Raw genomic sequence first — 7,707 nt, forward strand, 5'->3', positions numbered from 1 at the left:
CCATATAGTTGACTTAAAGACAGTCTTGTTAATACTAATACGTCATTCGGGGAGCCCAAAGTGATTATATACATATATACATATGTGCACACAGGCACACACATATATACATATGGCTATATCAATATATGGCTATATACACATATTTAGACATATAAATCACAACAAATCCATACATATAAATACAGTATGACGTGTACTTATGGCCACATATTTTCACTTTTTTAAGAATTCAAGTCTTATACTTGTGCCAAACTACAAAGCTAAGAAAAATGTTTATGGTAGATTTACAAGCTTCTTGTAGCTACAGGGAGTACTGCTCAAATGTTCAGACTCCCTTGTATCAAAGTGCCCCAGGGAACACTTTGTTACTTATTGGCCACTGTGAATTTATTTTACCAGTGTTTTTACTCAAATGCTTACTGTTTCAAGTCTCAGAAAACTTCAGTTAGCTGCTTCTCTTTCCAACCCTCCAAAAAAAACTTTTCAAGGGAAGGCAGAGTACAGTCAACTTCCAGGGTATAAGAAACATACTTTGTCCAGGAAATCAGGAGCCCCTGAGGGCAGAGCCAAGAAGAGATCAGAGCTGTGGTTGTGACTCTGTTGATGGTTTCCTCTTCAGCAATATAGTAAGTTAGTTTCATTCTTTTCCTTTTCATTATCAACCAGTAAGAACTTATTAATCACTTACTCTGTGCTAGAATCTAGGTCCTATCACAGGGGAAAGACCACAAGTTGTAGAGTCAGAGAGGAACTGGATTCAAATCCTGCCTAGAATGCCAAAGTGGCTCGCCCTGTGCTACAATTTTCTTCTCTGTAAAATGAGGGGGAGGAATGGAGTAGATAACCTCATGGCTCTCCTGGTCTCTTTTAGCTCTAGATCAATAACCTTATCTTTCTAGGTTAATTTCACATTACTCCACCCCTACATTCTAAACTCCAGCCAAACTAGCTGGCATACTACCTTCCCCAATCTCAACATCCCACCCACTTTTCCACCTCCCATCCCCATCCCTGACTCCGGGACTTTGCATTTCCATTCTGAGAAAGCTCTCCTCCTCCTGCAGTTTCTTGGAACTACTACCTCTCTTCCAGGCTAAGCCCCAAATGCCTTCTCCCCCTGGAGGCCTTTTCTGATAATAGCTCCTGTTGAGGTTCAGGGTATGCAGGACCCCAAAATACCAACACACCAGGTCCTGCCATTTGACTCAAGCCTTCTTTCAGCCAAAGTAAAACAAAGTTTACTAAAGATTCGCCATATTGGGTTGACTCTTAAGTAGCCTCACCTTTTGTGACATTTGTATTTACAAACAGGCCAGATAGAATCTGCACTAGATTGAGTCTGAGTTAGATTGAATCTCAGAGCCTTCATGGTGCCAAGAAGGATCTTATATACAGAAAGACTGTGGGAAGGATCTGGGGGTTCTAGTAGTCTGGGGGTTCCAGGGATGGTCTTGATAGAAATGACCAGTATCCTGGAGTGAATAAAGATCCACCCTAGGGAGGATCTTGATGGGAGTGGCCAATAGTCTGGAGAATGAGATTTTGATAGGATCAAGGGTGGGAAGTATAACAGAGGTTTGGGCAGAGGAATAACGAAAAGCTTATGGGCCTCAAGAGAATGTCAGATCAAGTAGAGCAATCCAAGGAGCTTTCAAGGTGTGGTTTTCCAGGGCCCTTTAGACAAATGGGACTAAAATTCTTTTGGGGTAAGAGACAAAGGCCTCATCTTGGGCTGTACCCCTCACAGTTATTAATGTACACAGACACAGACAGACACATACATACATACACACCCTAAGACTTTATTGTATGTATACCTCACATGTGCTTGTCTGTGAATGTTAAATTCCTCCAGCTGAATGTAAGCTTCGTGAACTCAGGAATATTTTGTTTTTGTCTTTGTATCCTCAGTGACTGGCCCATAGAAGAAAATGAATGAACTGTTTACCAATAGATTGCCGGAAAATCAGGACACAAATATAAGTGAAACCACTCTGTCCTCAAGAAACTTGAATTTCACAACGAAATAAGAGCAGGTTATACACAAGGTGTGGTGGTGGGAACCACTAATTACTAGGGCCATCCAGAAGAGCCTGCTGAAAGAGAGAGCAGTTGAGATGACCTTTAAAAGAGGCCAAGTGTTCCAAGAAGCATTGATGACAAAGGACAGCCTTACAGGCATGGAGGCTAGAAATGTCCTGAGTATGGGGCACTGCAAGTAGGTCAGTTTGCCTACAACCCCCTCTGCCCCGCCCCCCCCCCCCCAAACAAGAAAGTTAGAAAGAGTCCATTTTAGAGACAAGGATAAAACATGGTACTATGCCACTAAAAAGCTGCAGATGAGCAAGTTAATACATTTTGCAAATGCAAAAGATAAGAAATGGTCAATGATATTTATTCTTTAAAAACTTCCATCTTAAACATATTGACTTCTCAATGATTTTAGAAACATTTTTCTTTTCAGTAGGAAGCAGAATGTAGCAGGGTATTTGTAACCAACAAAAATAAAAGTGTATTGAGGATTCTGATATCAATATAATGTGGTATAGTTTCTTAGAAAAATCAAGGAAGACACTGGGAATCACCTGACTACTTAGAGTACCACCAAGGGGGTGGTCAACACTTTGGCTACTCCAGGCTCCTTCATGTGGACCCAGCTCATTCCTTATTTGTAGCGATCCAGGTGGGGACTTGGCTGAAGGTTAGCTGAGCATGATCTAGGGAGAAAGGATTGGCTGATCAAATTATTCATGCAAACAAGCATGCTGTAAAATGTCTAAGTTACTGGAGAACAGTTTCCAATCGATCCTCAAGGACTTTAGAAGCACCTGTGTCAGGGCAGTATACAAAAACCCCAGATATTTTGGTTGCCAACCATTTCTTAAAACAAGCAATCCTGTTAGCCTAATTCTTTTTGGTTTTGCTTTTTTGGATTTATTTTTATCTTTATTTTTAATGTTCTATAATCACTACCATAAAACTTAGATTTTCCCCCCTCCCTCTCCCCCAACCACCCCCTCCCTCCCCAAGAAGGCACACAATTCCATACAGGATCTACAGATACTTTCCCATTGAATATGTTTTCACTACAGTCATGCTGTGTAGACGAACTAAAATAAATGGAAGAAATCATATAACAAATGAAAACATAATACACACACGCACACACACACACACACACACACAAATGATCTGCTACATTCTGCGAATGAATTCTATAGTTCTTTCTCTGAGTGTGGAAGGCATTTTGCCTTAAAAGACCATTGGGAAATTTTTTTTTAAGTTCTTGCGTTGTTACAAAGTTCCAAGTCTACCAGAAAAAACTCTCGCACACTGTGGTCGTTGCTGTGCACAAAATTCTCCTGGTTCTGCTCCTTTCACTCAGCATCAGATCATGTAAGTCCTTCCAGGCCTCTCTGAAGTCTTCCTGTTCATTATTTCTTATGGTGCCATAGTACTCCATTACATTTACATACCATAATTTATTCTGTTAGCCTAATTCTAATCATCATAAACTTAAATACATTCTGGAAGGGAAACCTCAAAAGCTATCTAATCTAATGCATGTAGGAACAACAGTCCCTATTCCAATGTACCAGGCAAATGGCAACGTAGCTTTGCTCAAAGAGGGAGCTGAGTTACACAGTGGATGAACTATTAGTCTCAAGAGGAAGACCCACGTTCAAATCCTGACTCATATGCTTGTGTGTAACCCTGGCAAATCATTGCCCTCAGTTTTCTCAACTGTAAAATGGGAATAATAATAGCCCCCATCTCTCATAGTGATTGTGAGGATTAGGGATAATGCATACAAAATGCTTTGCAAACCTTAAAGAGCTATATAAATGCTAGTAATAAGGATGAAAATGGTGATGATGATGATAATGACAAAGAGGGCAGCTTCTAAAGAAAGCCCATCCCGGAGAAGACAGCCAACATACCCTTTACCAGGCTAAAATCTTAAGCTAATCAATCATACATCTCCATCTTCAATCTAATCCTCACATTACCCAAGATCTATCAACAAGCATAGGGATAAAAGGACTAAAATGAAACAAAACATGCCTGAAAGAGTTTACATTCCAACAAAAAATTTGGGAAGAAAAAGCATTAATATGGGGGGAGGGGATCAGATAGGAGGTGGTGCTTTTGAAGGAAGCTAAGGATTCCAAGGTGGAGGTATGAAAATATTGCATCCCCAGGGAAAAAGATACAGAGAGGGGAGATGGAATCTTGCGTGTGAGCAGCAGCAAGAGGGTCTATTTGGCTCCTAAACTTAAAAGTACACAAAGGGAAATCATGTAGAATAAGGCTGAAACAGTGGCTTGATCTATTTGATCACAGAGGTAAGAAGGAGCCACTGGAGTTTAAGAAAGGGAATGTCATGGTTAGGCCTGTGCTTTAGAAATGTCATTTGAAGCCAAATGGAGAACAGACTGGGAAATGGAGAGACTGGTATTAGGAAAACCAATTAGCAGACTGCCCAGGTGAAAGGTGATGAGGGACTGGGATAGGCTGGTGGTCATAAGGCAATGTAAATACTGTCATGAAAGGAGAATAAAGGAGACTTGGCACCTGCTTAGATTTCTGGGCTAAGTAAGAGCCATCCATAAAAATCTGTTGCAAACCAAGGTGATATAGCTTGATGAAAACAGGGAAGTCTGGAAGAGTGTAGCTGTTGACAAAGGATGTTATGGACATCTCTGCCTCCTGGCTTCCTTCCAGTCTCTGCTCAAGTTCTGAATGGAGCCTTTCCCAGTCATCCTTAATCTTAGGGTTCCCTCTGAGACTATCTCCAACTTAGTCTATCTTGTTTGTATATGACTGCCCTGTCAGACTGGGAGCTCCTTGAGAGCAGGCTTTTTTTTTTCTTTTGCCTTTCTTTGTAACCCCAACACTTAGCACCATGCCTTATACAGAGTAGGTACTTAACAAAGGCTTGCTAACTAGACAGGTTGGGTTTTCAATATAGTTCAAAATGTCCAAAAGGGAGGTGGTGATGTGGGATTGGCACTCAAGAGACAGACTACTGCTGGGTTTAAAGGACATGGGCTAGAGATGATAAAGGGACCAAAGGGAGCTAATGAAGTCACCAAGAGAGTATGATAAGATGAGAGGACCCAAGACAAAACCTTGGGGCATACCAGTCAGACAAAAAGCATTTATTAAGTATTATGCCAAGGACCCAGTTAGGGGATAAAATATGAATAATGATCCATCCAAGAAGACTGAGAAGCAATTCTCGGGTAGAAGGAGAGCCAGGAGAGAGTAGCAACATGGAAACCCAGAAAAGAGTATCCAGGAGAGGGGGAGCACCAGTGTCAAATGCTGCACTGAGGTCATGAGGGATGAGCCCTGAGAAAAAAAGAAACATCAGAACTGACAATGAAGAGAGTATTGAGAACTTCTGCAGAGAGCTGTGTTAGGGGAGTGATGAGGTCAAAAGCCAGTCTGCAAAGGGCTGAGGTTCACTAATTCAGAATGGTCTGTCACCAATCCAGCTTTAATTAGCGAGATTTTAATATACTATGCCACCACAGCATTCAGATGGGCCAAAGCTATGTTAAACCACATTTTCGGTGGAAAAAAAAGCCCCTGAAATAGTCTAATTCAAATATTTTATAACTCTACAGTGGGTTTCAACTTACTGGAGAGAGCCATATTGTTCACTGGAAAACATCCTATAAATATTTCATAATTCATTCATGTACTCTAGGCCTCAGCCACAATTTAAAAAAAAAAAAAACAACACATTTTTAGTTATCTCACAGAAAGTCTATAAAAATAGAAGAAAAGCAACATCTGTGGGATATAAATTTAAAATTTCCATTGCATATTTTCTTCTAATTTAAGGCACTACTTTCATATGCCATAAAGTATCAGAAACTAAAGTTCAGGAGGTGACTGAATAATTCCAGGCCACAGGGGTTCCATTTAGTAAATGACTCCTCTGCCCTAGCCCACTAGCCTCACAAAACTCACCTCAAAAAGGGGAACCATTTACTTCTTATTATCCCCAAAGGCTCACTGTTACTTTCTAGAGCTGATGGAGAGTAAAGAGAGTAAGTGTAAAAAGACTGGCTCATCTTTTAGCCTTACACCTCAAGCCAATTTGAAAGAAAATCTGGAATTTTTACTGAAAAATATTGTATGTATTATAGTCAGAGGAAAGAAAACTACTCCCTCCAATGATCTATTTTCCACTTAAACTCTTATAGGCAAAGGAGCCATGGATGTTCTAGATAACTTGGTAGGGCAGAAGAAACATGGAATCTGGAGTTAAGAAGACCACCTGTGACTCTGGGTAGATCACTTAATCTCTTTGCCTCAGTTTCCTCAGCTGTTAAATGTGAAATAACATGTAAATCTTTGCAAACCTTCAAGCACTACATGAATGCTAGCTCTTATTACTAGCTGGGTGATCACAGATATTACTTTACCTCTTCAAACTGAAAATGGGGATAACACCTAGAATATAGATAATACCTTCACAGGGCTGGTTGTGAGGCTCAGATGGAATTATAGGATTACAGGTTTAGAGCAAGCAGGGAATTTAAACACTATCTAGTCCAACCCTCTCATTTTACAAATGAGGAAACTGAGTCCCAGAGCAGTTCAGTGCTTTGCCTAGGATGACCCAATAGAAGGCAGTGTTGGGATATGAATCTAGGCCCTCTGACTTCAAATCTAGCATTCTTTCCACTACGCAAAGCTATAAACTGCTATATGTTGTTATCCTGGATCTGACTGAATGTGGTCAACTCAGTTTCTCACAGCCTCAATTTCTTCAAATATAAAATGGGGGGGAAGGTGATAAAAATAATTCTTGTGCTATTTTCTAGCTCACAGGATCAAGAAGAAAAAGCTGGGTGAACCTAAAGCACTAAATAAATCCATCTGTTCAGAGCCATCTAGCCCAACCCCATTATTTTACAAATGAGGAAATAGGTCCAGGGACTTTCATACTCCCCTACCAAAATGGTACAAGCAGAGTAGTAACTTAGAATTTTAACCAACATCTCACACTTTAATAGGCCAGCAACTAATTATCTCAATTCTATTTTTTCCACTGGTGACTGATATGGCTACCTTAACTGCTCTCAGTTAAAAGTTGTTAGTCTCCTAGGCATTCCTTCATTTTTATTAATCAGTGAGGTATATTAAAAGACCCTGTCTGAAGAACTACTCAGAATAGTTTAACAGATTGGTCTGAGACCGTCCTCCAGCCCACTGCAATGATTCCAGGACTGGGGTGGGGGGAGCGGGCAGGGAAGGAAGCAAAGAAGTAATTTATCAATCAGCACGCAGATGGGTAATTCTTGGCACCCCTGGTACCAAGGCCAAATGTTGTGTAAGCAGAAAAGGAGGACCTAGGTAAAGAGTCCTAAAGCAGACAAACACCCTGCCTAAAATATCAAATAAAGCACAGCCAAGAGATGAACAGAGGAATACTAAAAAGGAGACAAGTGAGCAAGAGAGAGAAGCAAAATCCTCTCTGCTGAGAAGGTTATTGCCAAAACAGTCCACAGTATTGACTTTAGGCTCCTACAACTTATTGTTTCCATGTGGCTATTTATTTGTAGGTAGCCATCATCAACAAATTCCCATTACTTCATAAGCATAACCAGGAGCAGTATCACCACAGCACTTCCCTCCCTGTCTTGGAAACAAAAATTGTATAGACTGTGTAACAGTTACATTGGA

The 7,707-nt window shown here is 40.6% G+C and overlaps 1 protein-coding gene across 3 annotated transcripts in view; it reads right to left on the reverse strand.

Moving 5' to 3' along the window:
• Window positions 1-7,707, reverse strand: part of NMT2 (N-myristoyltransferase 2) — a 90,373-nt gene that overhangs the window by 80,033 nt on the left and 2,633 nt on the right. The window lies entirely within an intron of this gene.

Source organism: Notamacropus eugenii, chromosome 3 (genome assembly GCF_028372415.1).
Source record: "Notamacropus eugenii isolate mMacEug1 chromosome 3, mMacEug1.pri_v2, whole genome shotgun sequence".
Taxonomy (NCBI): domain Eukaryota; kingdom Metazoa; phylum Chordata; class Mammalia; order Diprotodontia; family Macropodidae; genus Notamacropus; species Notamacropus eugenii.